Source organism: Rhinoraja longicauda, chromosome 19 (assembly GCF_053455715.1).
Source record: "Rhinoraja longicauda isolate Sanriku21f chromosome 19, sRhiLon1.1, whole genome shotgun sequence".
NCBI classification, from domain to species: Eukaryota; Metazoa; Chordata; class Chondrichthyes; order Rajiformes; family Arhynchobatidae; genus Rhinoraja; species Rhinoraja longicauda.
In genome coordinates, this window is record NC_135971.1 from 40034152 (window position 1) to 40050377 (window position 16226).

General features: G+C 47.1%; 1 long non-coding RNA gene across 1 annotated transcript in view; it reads left to right on the top strand.

The window, feature by feature from the left end:
* The window catches only part of LOC144603241 (uncharacterized), a 478910-nt gene that overhangs the window by 298476 nt on the left and 164208 nt on the right, over positions 1-16226 (top strand). The window lies entirely within an intron of this gene.

A 16226-nucleotide genomic window follows, 5' to 3' on the forward strand; every position in this document is an offset into this window, starting at 1 on the left:
ACTGGCAGCTTTTGATTCTGCCCGCAGGGAGACAGACTGGTGAAGTTGAACGTATTGCACCACCGGCCACAGCCGACAGTGGCGCTACTGAGCGAGTTCCGTGGCCGGCAGCGTTGCAGTGCCAGTGAAAGAGTCTAACAGAATGTGTGGGAAGGAACTACAGAGATGTTGGTTTAAAGCGAAGATGAAAAACGAAAAAAAATACCCGGGGTATTGCCTCCAGCACCTTAATGGTCGGCCGCAGGAGCCGTTCCTGGGACACTGAGATGTGCAGGAGAGGAGAGGGATGTTGGTTCGTGCAAGTGCTCCAGTACATCGAGCGGGTGGACCGACCAGCCTTTGGACTTTGAATAATGATGCCAAAACATGGTGGCGCCCGCATGTGTAATATCATTGTGCAGTTGCACAAGTGACAAATAAAACACTATTCAACCTATTGAACTATTGAGTGTCTGACACCTCATTCTCATAGAGGCATAGATTGATACAGTGTGGAAACAGCCCCTTCAGCCCAACTCGCCCACACCTGCCAACAATGTCCCAGCTACCCTAGTCCCACTTGCCTGCGCTTGGTCCATAACCTTCCAAAACTTGTCCTATCCATGTACCTGTCCAACTGTTTCTCAACGACCTCCTCTGGCAGCTTGTTCCATACACCTACAAGCCTCTGTGTGAAAATGTTACCCCTCGGATTCCTCTTAAATCTTTTCCCCTTCACCTTGAACCTATATCCTCTGGTCCTCGATTCCCCTACTCTGCGTAAAAGACTCTGTGCATCTACCCAATCTACTCCTCTCATGATTTTGTATACCTCTATAAGATCTCCCCTCATCCTCCGACTCTCAATGGAATAGAGATTTTTATTTTCTTGATCTCTTTTTCTCCATCACAGGCGACAGACTATCAACTGATCTGCACTCTAAACCCACCGATTCCAACAGTTATCTGGACTGCTCATCCTCTTCCTACTCCACCTTTTGTAAAAATGCCACCCCCTACTCTCAATCTCTTCATCTTCGCCGCATCTGCTCCCGAGAAGAGTTTTTCCATTCGAGATGTCCTCTGCCTTTAGTAAGTGTGCCCCCCCCCCCCCCCCCCCCGCTGTCAAAGATGGATCCCTCACCCCCTTCTCCTCTGTGTCCCATAGTTCTGGTCTCACTGCCCCCTTGCCCCCAGACCAGAGAAAGGATAGACTTCCCCTGATCTTCACATCTCATCCAGTGCATTAAGCTCCAATATAAAAAGGATAGTTCCCCTGGTCCTCACATCTCATCCAGTCCAGTATGCTCCAATATAAAAAGGATAGAGTTCTCCTGATCCTTACATCTCATCCAGTGCATTATGCTCCAATATTTCCGTCTCCTTCAACATGACCCCACCGCGAGACACATTTTCCCATCCCCAACTCTTCCTGTTTTCTTCAGAGACAAATCCCTGGTTCACTTACCTCTTCAACCAACACCATCCCCTCTCCAGGTACTTTCCCCTGCAACCGCAGGAGATGTAATATCCAGTGATTCCAACAGCCCTTCCAGGTTAGAGAGAGGTTCATGTGCACCTCCTCTAACTTCATCTACTGCATCTGATGTTCCCGCTGTGGCCTCTTGTGCATCAGCGAGAGCAAATGTAGATGAGGCATCTGTTTCACCGAACACCACTTGTAATTTGAAAACCTGTCAGAATTGCCAGAGGAGGTAATTGAGGCAGGGACTGTCCCAACGTTTAATAAACAGTTAGACAGATACATGGATAGCACAGGTTTGGAGGGATATGAGCCAAATGTGGGCCGGTGGGACAAGTGCAGCTGGGACATGTTGGCTGGTGTGGGCAAGATGGGCCTATTTCCAGGCTGTATCACTCTATGACTCTATGACCTGCTAGGTCTCCTAGTTACTGACAATTTTAACTCCCCTTCACATTCCCTTATTGACCTTTCTGTGTTGGGCCTCCTTCATTGTCAGAGTGAGACCACAAACAAACTGGAGGAACAGCACCTCATATGCTGTTTGGGTATCATGCAACCCAATGGTATGAATATTGAATTTTCAAATTTTAGGTCACAAACCGAAAACCGGCCGACTCAACCTCTCCCTACAGGTCAACCCCTCTAGTTGTGGGAACATCCTCGTGAATTCTCTCTGTCCTGGCAATGTCCTTGTAAGTCATCTGGGCACCCTTTCCAGCTTGACAACATCTTTCCTACAACATAGAACTGAACACTATACTCTAAATGCGGTCTCACAAACGTCTTATACAACTGCAACATGACCTCCTAATTTCTGTGCTCAAATGCTCTCACTGATGAAGGCGATGTACCGAAAGCCTTTTTGACCACCTTGTTGACCTGCGACTCGACCTTCAAGGAACCATGCACCTGCATTCCTAGATCCCTCTGCTCTACAACACTCCCCAGAGCCGTACCATTCACTGTAAGTCCTGCCCATGTTAGATTTACCAAAATGCAACACCTGTGGCGGCTCCCAAGGGTCGGGCCATACTACTACCGACCCCTCGGCACGGGAATGGACCAGTCCCGGGAGGCGGTCCTGGACGCAGGTATATAAGGGCAAGGTTTGGGCGCCAAGCCATTCCGGCAGACTAGACCCGTCTGAGACCCACGAACCAATAAATATACCTTCCCAAAATACCTGGCTCCTTGCCTTTATCAACACGCTACATTGGTGACCCCGACGTTTGTTTTGGACATGGGGGGCCGGCCGGAGGCCGTGTCAATTGACCGCCTGAAGCCGGCCCACTTAGACATCGACCAACCGGTGCGGGTGGCCCGGCCTCGCCCACGAGGTCACCCCCCTTTGCGGGTCCCACCGCCTGTCTCTCCAACTGTGCCTCCGCCGGCCCCTCTGTCGACCGATTACCGTACGCGGTCCGGTCGGGTTGTGCGACCACCAGTGCGTTTCGTGCCTCCGGATCTGGGGGGGGGTACTGTGGCGGCTCCCAAGGGTCGGGCCATACTACTACCGACCCCTCGGCACGGGAATGGACCAGTCCCGGGAGGCGGTCCTGGACGCAGGTATATAAGGGCAAGGTTTGGGCGCCAAGCCATTCCGGCAGACTAGACCCGTCTGAGACCCACGAACCAATAAATATACCTTCCCAAAATACCTGGCTCCTTGCCTTTATCAACACGCTACACACCTCACATTTCTCTGTATTAAATTCCATCAACCATTCTCCAGCCCACCTGTCCAATCGATCTAGATCCTGCTGCAAATTTTCACAACCATCTTTACTATCTTCAAAACCATCCACTTTTGCATCGTCAGCAAACTTTATATTCTTGCCATGTATGTTCTCAACCAAATCATTGATATAAAATTAAAACAGTAACAGGCCCAGCGCCGAACCCTGAGGCACGCCACTAGTCACAGGCCACCAGTTTGAGAAGCTACCCTCCACCATTACCCTTTGCTTCCTCCCATGGTGCTGATTTTCTATCCATTCAGCTATCTCTCCTTTGATCCCTTGCAATCTACCGTTCCAGAGCAGCATACCATGTGGTAATCTAGCAATGTATGTGCCAGCAGACACAGCTATCTAAAATCAGTCTGAAGAAGGGTCTCGATCCAAAAAGTCACCCATTCCTTCTCTCCAGAGATGCTGCCTGACCCGTTGAGTTACTCCAGCATTTTGTGATACCTTCGATTTGTACCAGAATCTGCAGTTATTTTCCTTCACAGCTATCTAAACTCTATGATGGCAGCACTAATGAGACTTTTAAAAAAGCTTTTAACAAGGCACATGGATATGTGTCGAATGGAGGGCTATGGATCATGTGCAGGCAGATGAAATTAGTTAATGCTGGCATCATGTTCGACACAGACATTGTAGGTCGAAGGGCCTGTTCCTGTGCTGTACTATTCTGTGTTCTATGTACACCTCCTCCCAACTGCTTCCTTTAATGAGCCTATTTTATTCCCCCAATCTCACCCTCCCCATTGTATCTCGAGTGATGGTGAAACTTTTTTCGTGCAGGGAAAGTAAGTTGCCATGTGTCGGAGCAAGACGAAGGAAACAGAGAAGATTTACAAGGATGCTGCCAGGACTCGAGGGCCTGACCTACAGGGAGAGGTTGAGCAGGCTAGGACTCTCTTCTTGGAGTGCAGGAGGATGAGGGGTAATCCTATCAAAGTGCACAAAATCATGAGAGGAATAGATTGGGAAGATGCACAAAGTCTTGTGCCCAGAGTAGGGGACTCTGGAACCAGAGGATAAAGGTTTAAGGTGAGGGGAGAAAGATTTAATGGGAACCAGAGGGGTAACATTTTCACACAAAGGGTGGTGGGTGTATGGAGCGAGCTGCCAGAGGAGGTAGTTGAGGCAGGCATTATCACAATGTTTAAAAATCATTGAATGTCTGCAATGAAGCAGAGGAGAATCACACTGTACTCTTGCTGATGGAAAGACTGTTCTGAACCCTGATAATGGAAACATTCTACCCAGTCTCATACAAGCAACTGTAGTCCGTGGCCTATTAGAAAAAACAGGCAGACAACCGAATTTGTTTAACCTCATTATTCTACTCACCCAGGTGGGAGAGAGTCTAGATACCGAAGCATTTAGAAACACCCAGGCAGCTAGTGTAGCCTCTCTCTCCGAAAGCTTACATTTACACACATTTTATACCCTAAATACATGTGCCAGTATTTTTCCATCGCTGCCTTATATGGCAAGTTTACAATGCACTATAAACCTTTATGTGTGCTTCGGGACTTCCGTGTCTGTCGTGTCCATCGTGACCTCTTCTTTCTTGGGAACAAAGGGCAGTCCATGTGGCAAGATGTTCTTCTTAACACTTCAAAGCTTTGAGGCCAGTTGCTGATATCAGAGGATACGATCAGCCATAAACCGCGCTTCCATGCTGACAACAGGATGCCCCAGGAATAATCCGAGCTGGAACTTTTACACTTCTGCAATAAAACCCACATTGCTGCATTCGTAATATTAGCCCTTACATTTACAAGGTTGATCTCCCATCACTTCCTCTGTGTGTGCCATCAAAGATCACTCCGAGTTCCGCTCTCTAGTATTAATCTGTTTAAACACTGAAGACAGTGAAACAATCTATTGTTTCCACGGAAGAGATGCATGATGCGTTCACTTATAGCAACCGCTTGCCACTACCTGTGCCATTTAATCAGTAATCAAACAATCAGTCCCTCTTGTGAATTCCAGCACATGATTCATAGAAACATAGAAACATAGAAAATAGGTGCAGGAGGAGGCCATTCTGCCCTTCGAGCCAGCACCACCATTCATTGTGATCATGGCTGATCATCCACAATCAGTAACCCATATCCCTTGATTCCACTAGCCAATAGAGCTCTATCTAACTCTCTCTTCAATCCATCCAGTGATTTGGCCTCCACTGCCTTCTGTGGCAGAGAATTCCTAAATTCACAACTCTCTGGGTGAAAAAGTTTCTTCTCACCTCAGTTTTAAATGGCCTCTCCTTTAATCTAAGACTGTGCCCCCTGGTTCTGGACTCCCCCAACATTGGGAACATTTTTCCTGCATCGAGCTTGTCCAGTCCTTTTATAATTTTATATGTCTCCATAAGAGCCCCTCCATTCCTTCTAAACTCCAGTGACTACAAGCCTCGTCTTTTCAATCTTTCCTCATATGACAGTCCCGCCATCCAAGGGATCAATGTCGTGAACCTACGCTGCACGGCCTCAATTACAAGGCTGACCTTCCTCAAATTAGAAGACCAACACTGTATAAAATACTCAAGATGTGGTCTAACCAGGGCCCTATTCAACTGCAGAAGACCCTCTGTATTCCTATACTGAAATCCTCTCGTTATGAAGGCCAACATGCCATTAGCTTTCTTCACTGCCTGCTGTACCTGCACGCCAACTTTCAGTGACTGGTGTACAAGGGCACACAGGTGTCGCTGTCCTTCCCCCTTGCCTGGGATCAACACCTGTGGATTCCAGCATCGAGGAGCTTGCAGTCTCGGGTAGAGACTGATGTCAGGAAGCTCCAAAGATTGAACTTTTTTTCGCCTTCCTTCACAGTGAGGAATGTGGAGGAGTCACTGCGGTGGATGTTTATGTTAAAATGTAATTTTTGTGTTTTGTTGCTTTTTATTGGTATGACTGTATGGCATATCAAATTCCTTGTATGTTGCAAAACATACTTGGCTAATAAAGTATAAGTATGATTATGAAATGTTTCCTGTGGCAGAGTGGTCTAGACCCAGTCAGACAGAGTGTTAGACAGTAGGGTAGGGCATTTACGACTGGGATAAGAAAACAATAATTTGTCCTTGTAAGATGCAACGGATAGAGGAATAAAGTCTTCAGACTTCTCTACCCTGGAAGGCCCTGGAGGTTCACGTCTTGTTTATTCAAAAAAGAGATTTGAAGATTTATGTGCCTTAAGAAATTAAGAGACGTGGAGAGCAGGATAGAAAAAATGGTGCGGAGGTGGAACTTTAATATTTTATTGATAGTGAGCAGTCGTGGTATTAGTAATGGTTTACTATCGTCACATGAATCGAGATACTGTTTCGCAAATTGTCCAGGTCATTCACACCATCCAGATCATGAGTATAATCACACCACATCCGTACAACGAGTAATGCAAAAAAGAACGCGAACAGAATGCAGAATATAATGTCACAGCCACAAATAAATGTGCAGGTTGAAAATGAAAGCTTCACGGGACATAACAAGGAAGATTGGAAGATCCAAACTATACCCTTAGCTTACAGCCGGGAAGCTGTTCTTGAATGAGATTGTATGTGGTTTCAAGCTTTTGTATCATCAGCCTGATGGGAGAGAGGGGAAAAGGTTATGACCAGGGTGTGGGTCTTTACAGGGGCAGCGGGAAGTGTAGATGGAATTAATGGCGGAGCGGCTGGTCTGTGCGATGGACTGGGCTGTGTGATGGGTTGGGCTGTGTGATGGGCTGGGCTGTGTGATGGGCTGGGCTGTGTGATGTAACAGTCTGTGTGATGGGCTGGGCTGGGCTGTGTGATGGGCTGGGCTGGGCTGTGTGATGTAACAGTCTGTGTGATGGGCTGGGCTGGGCTGTGTGATGGGCTGGTCTGTGTGATGGACAGGACTGGTCTGTGTGATGGACAGGACTGGGCTGTGTGATGGGCTGGGCTGTGTGATGGGCTGGGCTGGTCTGTGTGATGGGCTGGGCTGTGTGATGGACTGGGCTGTGTGATGGGCTGGGCTGTGTGATGGGCTGGGCTGTGTGATGGGCTGGGCTGTGTTGGGCTGGGCTGTGTGATGGACTGGGCTGCATCCACAACTCTCGACAATGTCCTCTGTTCTTGTGCAGCACAGTTGTCAAGCCCAACTGTGACGCTCACCGAGAGGGTGCTTTTTATGGTGAATCTTGAGAATATCATTTGGTTGCCCCTGTTCCTATTTTTCCACATTCTGACCAGTCACACATATCTCATTTATCCTGCCCCACCATGCATTTCTCTGTCTAGGGTAGAGCCTTTAATCACAATATTATTGCCTTCCTCTTGTTGGCTTCTGAAAAACTGAATTGCATCTTTGTCGGCTCCTAATTTACTGGTAGACGGCACCACTTTGGTTCAACTCTGACCCGGGCATAAAATTATGTTCCCCCACTGCCCTTGGACGTCAATAAGAAGTCAAGTCTTATTTCAAGGGGGCAAGGACACAAAAACAGGGATGTGATACCGAGGCTTTATAAGGCGCTGGTCAGGCCGCATTTGGAGTATCGTGAGCAATTGTGGGCACCATACCTGAGGAAGGATGTTCTGGCGCTGGACAGGGTCCAGAGGAGGTTTACAAGAATGATCCCAGGAACATATGATGAGCATGCACTAGGCCTGTACTCGTTGGAGTTTAGAGGAATGAGGGAGGACCACGTTGGAATGCACGAATGGGTGAAAGGCTTGGATAGAGTGAATAAGGAAGGGATGTTTTCACTAGTGGGAGAGTCCAGGGCTGGACGACATAGCCTAAGATTTAAAGGATGTTTCTTTATGAAGAAGACGAGAAGGAATTTATTTAGTCGGAGGCTGGTGAATCTGTGGAATTCGTTGCCACAGAAGGCAGTGGAGGCCAAGTCAATGGATATTTTTAAAACAGAGATAGATTCTTGATTAGTACGACTGTCAACGGTTATGTGGAGAAGGCATGAGAATGGGGTTTGGAGGGAGAGATAGATCAGCCATGATTGAATGGCGGAGTAGATTTGATGGGCCGAATGACCTGATTATGCTCCTATCACTGATGACGACCTTATGAAGTCGTCGCTTGACCCTGAATCAAGCATCCCTTGAATGTTGAGCCAAAGGATCGGAAGAACAGGTCTGCTTACCAAAAGAATACAAATGGAAGTGATGAAGAGAGGCAGGCACAGAGGAAGAGAGCTAGTCTTTACGCAGGTAAAGTAAGAAAAGGGGGATAGATAAACCCGAGACTCCGATTCACAGCTCAGGGCCGTGCGCAGTAGTGAGCCCGGAACTGCCCAGAGTAATCCTGTTTATTGCAGTCACTCGTATCAATTACCGAGCGCGGACATTAGCTGTTTATTCAAATGGAAAGAGCTGGAGATGTTTGTGAGATGGGGTGTGCGGAACTGTAATGTAATTTGGTCTCCCAGTGGAGAAGGATGACGTATAAATCAGGCTGCACGGTGAATCGCTTCAGTGTGGCATCTGTACGTTTGCAATAACGAAATCTTGCTCCTATCCATCATAGAATGCACGGAATAGAGGCGGCTGACGCGACCATGATTTACTACCCGATTCTTGCAATTATCGGTATCCCAGGTGAGTTATTTTGTTGCCACCTCCGTCGCTTTACTTCTGATTATCTGTATTCCTTATTAATATCTCCTCTTTTGAGTTTCAATCTAGTTTCTTGTCACGTGAAGCGAGGTTCAGTGAAAAGCCCTTCTTCCATGCTAACCAGTCAGGAGAATGAAAATGCATGATTGCAACCGAGCCACCCACAGTGGACGAATACATGATCACGTTAATAACGTGAATAACGTTTAGTGCAAGATAAATCCAGTAAAGTCCGATCAAGGATATGTGAAGTGAGGAAATGCACATGCCGGTTTAAACCGAATACAGACGCGAAAATCAGAAGTAAATCGGCGGGTCAGGCAGCATCTGTGGAGAAAAGGAATAGGTGCCCTTTTCGGGTCGAGACCCTTCTTCTGATTGAGAGTCAGGGGGAAGTGGAACGAGAGATATAGACGGTATTTAGGACAAATGGATGGCAGGAATGCCGATTCATTTCTCCAGAGTTGCAGCCTGTCTGATCAAAGATAGTCCGAGGGTTTCCAATGAGGTAGAAAGTAACTATGATGCTACAACCTGACTCTTAGACCCAATGCCCCGATCGATGAAGGTAATTGGTCCGTTGTTGAATATCCGACATCGTCCCCCTTCACACAGCCAATGATGTCTGCCCTGCAATATTGACGGCAGCAGTTACAATGTTCCCGGTTCAGTTATTCCCAGCCTTTCCATGGCCAAAGACACGGCCTCGATGCTGGTGTTTCTCTCTGGTAATTACCTGCCTTGTCATCTTGTTACAGCAAACGTCCTCTCTCTGGTGGTCCTGTCCCGGAGAATGTGCGGCCTCTCCAAAGTGGTCATCCGTTACATGCTAACTATGGCAGTCGCAGACACAATGGTCTGTATATTTAATGTCATCGTGAGAAACGTCCTCAGCTATCATTTTCCGCATTCATTCCTGGCATACACCTGTACGTGTCGTCTTACATCCTTTATACAAATATCCTGCGTGCAATTCTCCGTCTGGTCTACAGTGTCATTCACAGTCGACCGCTTCTTCGCCATTTGTTGCCAGAAATTAAAATCAAAATACTGCACCGAGAGAACCGCCGCAGTGATTCTAACGACCGTGTGTTTGTTCAGCTTTTTGATCCATATTCCAGTTTATTTTCGGTATGAGCCCCTCTATATTGCCGGTGATATACGATGGGGCTGCCGTACAGTTACGGAATATGCTTCTTCGCCCGCATGGAAGACGTACAAATGGTTCTCCAAACTGTTGGTACCGCTGCTGCCACTGCCGCTGGTACTGCTGTTAAATTCACTGACCGTCAGGCACATTGTACAGGTCAGTCGCATTCGCAGCGCCCTGAAGCGCCGAGTGGACGGTAATATCTGTGATCCCGAGATCAGAAACCGGAGGACTTCAATGATTCTGTTATTTGCCATCTCGGGCAGCTTCACTGCGCTGTGGACACCGGTTACGATACTCGACTTGTGTTTCGAAGTCACGCAGAGTTTTGCGGTCAAAGCCCCGAGGTCCCTTTATCTCGCGATTAGAATAGCGCTTCTGCTCATGTATCTGAGTTCCTGCACAAACACATGTATTTATGCTCTTGTCCAGAGGAGGTTCCGGGAGGAAACGAAGAAGGTGATAGCTGATCCATTTATTATTATCGTCCGGTTTTTAAAAAGAAATTAGACCGTCGCGTTGATTCGAAGCTCGATGTCCCGTTTCTTGCTTTACCGGCCATTTAACTACACTTCCCATTCCCAAAGCCACTTATCCGACCTTGTCCTCCTCCGTTGTCAGAGAGAGGCCACACGCAGACTGGAGGAACAGCACCTCGTATTCTGTTGGCTTAGCTTAGAACCCAACGGTATGAAGATTGATGTGTAGGAAGGAACTGCAGATGCGCGTTCAAACCGAAGACAGACACAAAATGCTTGAATAACTCAGCTGGGCAGGCAGCATCTCGGGAGAGAAGGAATGGGGAACGTCACCCATTCCTTCCCTCCACAGATGCCCCCTGGCCCGCTGCGATACTCCAGCATCTTGTATCTACCTTCGGTATGAAGACTGAATTCTCCAATGTTAACTAATATCCCCTACACCCTCTCTCCCTTTCATGTGCCCCTAACCCGAAACGGCACCCGTTCCTCCCACTATCCCCCCACCCCATGTTCCCTTCCATCGATATCCCTCCCTCTGGCTTTACATTTCACTCCCCTTCTTTCCACACCTAACACGATTTTGTATCCTTTTCACCTTTAGCCGTTTTCATTATTTTCAACCATCTGCCAATCACCCCTCCCCTCACCCGAATCCACGTAATACTTGTGTTGGGAGGAACTGCAGGAGCTAGTTTCTAACGAAGATAGACATAACGTGCTGGAGTAACTCAGCGGGTCAGGCAGCATCTCTGAAGAAACAAAATGTGACGTTTCGGCTCGGAACTTTTCTTCAGACTGAAAGAAACGTCACCTATTATTTTTCTTCAGAGATGCTGCCTGACCCGCTGAGTTACTCCAGCACTTTGTACCTCTGAAGAAACGTTCCGACACGAAAGGTCACCTTATCCTTGTTCTCCAGAGATGCTGCTTGATTTACTGCAGCACTTTGCGTCTATCCACCTCCTACTTGCCAGGCTTTATTCCGGCCCCACGTCTCTTTTGCAGCTTTCTCCCCCTACCACAATCAGCATGAAAGAGGGGCTCAACCGGAATCGTCGTCTGTCAATTCCCTCCACAGATGCTGCCTGACCCGCTGAGTTCCATCAGCACGTTGTATTCCGATCCTAAAACATGGCGCTGTTGATTTAAAGCCGAAGGTTTGGATGACCGGCCAGTGTAACGTTCCAAGCAATGTAACCTAATGTTCAATTATACTTTAATCCATTTTTGCCTTGTTAATCAAACGGATTTTATAAAACCGTAAAAAGCTGGAAATACTCAGCAGGTCGGGCGGGCCTCTGCGAAGAGAAACAGAGTCAATATTCCAGATCGAAAGGCAACACCAGATCTTACCAGCAAGTGAGATAGTAGGAAAATGAAAAAATGTCACCGGAGACGCTGAATATCTAAAAGAAGAACAAATCTGATTGAATATCTTTGTCCTCCAAGATTGACTCGGTTTCTATTTTCACAGATGCTGCCTGGCCTATCGAGTATTTCCTGCGGTTTCCGTGTACATTTTCAAATTTCAGCATTTGCAGATTTTTGTTCAGATTATCACTTTTCAAATGGCAGTCGTCCAATCTCAGACCCCAACGTTAAAATATGTTACAATCAGATGACAATTCAGCGAGCTTTCAGTACGAATCGCAGAATCATTTAAATGTACAAAGAAAAGGCAACAAAATGGAGATACTCGGAACTGCAGGTGCCAGAACCTTGAGCAAAACATAAAATGCGGGAGGAACTCACCGGGTCAGGCCACTCTCGTGGAGGGAATGGATGGGCAAGGTTTCGGGTCGGGATCATTTTTCAGAATGGAGAGCAATCAGCCCATCCCGTCAATACTAGCGCAAAACTGTGCTAATCCCACTTAACTGTTGATGGTCCCAGCCAGACCGGTTAGGGCTCTTCTACTGTTGAAATCTGAAGGGCACAGGATTGTTTCTGAAACGTGGCGACTCTTTGTGTTCTATATCAGAAGTGTACTGTTATTAAAATAAATGGTTGAACATATTTATGCATGACTGTGGTTATGTAGAGCATGATTTTACTGAATTGATAGCAAAACAAATAACGTCACTGTACGTGACAATAAAGTATAATTGAACCGCTGAGTTTCGGATCACCATCATTTATTGAGTGAATACTTGTGTTTATAATTATCCATCTACCAACGTCCTCTCGTTACAGGGGCACGGCTGCACGTTCACTTCTTTGCTTTTCCAAGAGATAACGGGTGGTGTTTAATAATGTTCCTATTTCACAGTCAACTTACAATGGAATTACAAATGATGGCAATGCTCGACAGGTCAGGCAGCATCTATGAAACAAGAAATAGGAATGATGTTACGGACGAAAGTCCTTGGTGAGAACTGGCAGGAGATGGGAATCTCGCCGGAGGGAGGTGCAGAACTTCTTTAAGGCACGGGTATTCCTGGAAAGAGCAGTGGCAGTGAATTTAACATTGAAGGAAAAGACGTGAAGCAGAGCAGAATCTGACGACGCCGCTGCGAAATTCGGAACCCTGTTGGGTAAATGTTGAAATGTACTAATAAGAATAGTGCAGGTGGACAATTTACACCGAGCCGAGATGCAGAGAGCTTGAAACGGTAGCGTTGCATTATTGTCCATCCATTAGTATCAAGTACTGGAGATGTAATCTGAACAGTGGAAGCCATTATCGCGTGGAAAATCACGAGGGGAATGGATAGGGTGAATGCACATTGTATGTTACCCAGATTGGGGGAATCAAGAACCAGAGGACATAGGCTTACGGTGAGAGAGGAAATATTTAATAGGAACCTGAGGGGCAACTTTTACACTGAGCCGCTCTTGCGTATATGGAACGATTTGCTAAAGGAGGTAGTAGAGGCAGGTACGAACTGTAACAACTTTTTAAAGAGCGTAAGAAGGAACTGCAGATGCTGATTGACAGCAAAGATAGACACAGATGCTGGAGTAACTCAGCGGATCAGGCAGCATCTCCGGAGAAAATGAATAAGTGAGGTTTCGGGTCGAGACCCTTCTTCAGATTGGGAGACAGGGGAAAGGGAAAGGAGAAATATAGAAAGTAAATGGAACGAATGAATGAAGGAAATATAAAAAGCAACGATGCTCAAGGAAATGTGGAACCCACAATGGTCCATTGTTGGTGTGGGGCAGGTGATAACAAGTTGTGCAGACTGTGAAACTCAACAGGACGGCAGTGAAACTAGTATGACAACTAGGGTGGAGGAGCAACGGAGAGAGAAGGGATGCAAGGGGTTACCTGAAGATAGATAAATCAATATTCATACCCCTGGGTTGTAAGCTGCCCAAGCGAAATATGAGGCGCTGTTTCTCTACTTTGTATTTGGCCTCACTCTGACAATGGAGGAGGCCTGGAATAGAAAGATCAATGTGGGAATGGGAAGGGGAGTAAACGTGTTTGGCACCCGGGAGGTCACGTATGTCGGGGCGGTCTGAGCGAAGGTGCTCAGCAAAACGATCGCCGAGTTTGCGCTTGGTCTCCCCGATATATGGGAATCCACACCTGAAACAACCGATACAGTAGATGATGTTGCAGTACGTGCAAGTGAACCTCAACCTACGTGCAAGTTTCACCTGAAAGGACTGTCGGGGTCCCTGGACAGAGTCGAGGGAGGAGGTATAGGGTCAGGTGCTGCATCTCCTGTGGTTACAGGGGAAGGTACCTGGGGTGGGGGTGGTTTGTTTGGAAAGGGATGAGTTAACCAGAGTTGCGGAGGGAATATAGAAACATAGAAAATAGGTGCAGGAGTATGCCATTCGGCCCTTCGAGCCAGCACCGCCATTCAATATGATCATGGCTGATCAACGGGGGATCAGGAACGGGGTACTGATTGAGAATGATCAGCCATGATCACATTGAATGGCGGTGCTGGCTCGATGGGCCGAATGGCCTCCTCCTGCACCTATTGTCTATTGTCTATTGTCAACCAAAATCTGTACCAGTTCCTACTTTCTCCACATATCCCTTGATTCCGTTAGTCTTGAGAGCTATATTTAATTCTCTCTTGAAAACATCCAGTGGATTGGCCTCCACTGCCTTCTGTGGCAGAGAATTCCACAGATTCACAAATATCTTGTTGAAAAAGTTTTTCTTCGTCTCAGTCCTAAATAGCCTACCCCTTGTTCTTAAACTGTGACCCGTGGTTCTACACTCCCCCAACATCGGGAACATTTTTCCTGCATTTACCCTGCCCAATTTCTTACGAATTTAATATGTTTCTATAAGATCCCCTCACATCCTTCTAAATTCCAATGAATATAAGCCCTAACGACCTATTCTTTCAACATATGTCAGTCCCGCCATCCCGGGTATTAACCTGGTGAACCTACGTTGCACTCCCACAATAGCAAGAATGTCCTTCCTCCAATTGGGAGACCAAAACTGCACACAATACTCCACCCGTTGTCTCACCAGGTCCCTGTACAACTGCAGTAGGGCCTCCTTCCTCCCATATTCAAATCTTCTCGCTATGAAGGCCAACATGCAATTTGCTTTCTTCACTGCCTGCTGCACCTCTATGCTTACTTTCAGTGACTGATGTACAAGGACATCCAGGTCTCCTTGCACCTCCTCTTTTCCTAAACTGACACCATTCAGATAACAATCTGCCTTCTTGTTCTTGCCACCAAAGGGGATAACTTCACATTTATCCACATTATACTACATCTGCGCACTCACCCAACCTATCCAAGGCACCCTAGAGCCTCATAGAGTTCTCCTCGCAGCTCACACTGCCGCCCAGCTTTGTGTCATCCACAAACTTGGAGATGTTACATTTAACTTTTTTCACCCAGAGTGTTGTAAATCTGTGGAATCCTGTGCCACGGAAGGCAGTGGATGCCAATTCACTGGATGTTTTCAAGAGAGAGTTAGATTTAGCTCTTCGGGCTAAAGGAATCAATGGATATGGGGAAATGCAGGGACGCGGTGCTGATTTTGGATGATCAGCCACGATCGTATTGAATGGCACAGCTGGCTCGAACATCTGAATGGCCGACTCCAGCACCTATTTTCCATGTTGAACCATATTGTATCATTAAATTAATCAAAACATTCAAGGCATTTCCACTGTGAGCTCTCTGCAGTCTCTTATAAAATAAACCTAAAACCGGAATATTCTGTAAGCACATCTGCACTTCCCAGAGTAGCGGAATAGTAGAGCCATCGAGTCATAGATTGATACAGCGTGGAAACAGGCCATTCGGCCCAACTTGCCCAAGCCGGCCAACATGTCCCAGCTACACTAGTCCCACCTGCCCGCGTTTGGTCCATACCCCTCTAAACCTGTCCTATCCATGCCACTGTCTAACTGTTGCTTAAATATTGGATAGTTCCAGACCTCCTCTGGCAGCTTGCTCCATACACCCACCACCCTTTGTGTGAAAAGTTTACCCTCAGATTCCCTTCACCTTCATTGTTCCCTTTACCTTCAACCAATGCCCTCTTGTCCTCGATTCACCTACTCTAGGCAAGGGACTCTGTGCATCTACCCGATCTATTGATCTGCGGCACGGTGGCACAGCGGTAGAGTTGTTGCCTTAGAGCGAATGCAGCGCCGGAGACTCAGGTTTGATCCTGACTACGGGCGCCGTCTGTACGGAGTTTGTACGTTCTCCCCGCGACCTGCGTGTGTTTTCTCCGAGATCTTCGGTTTCCTCCCACACTCCAAAGACGTACAGGTATGTAGGTTAATTGACTGGGTAAATGTTTTTAAAAAAATTGTCCCTAGTGTGTGTAGGATAGTGTTAATGTGTG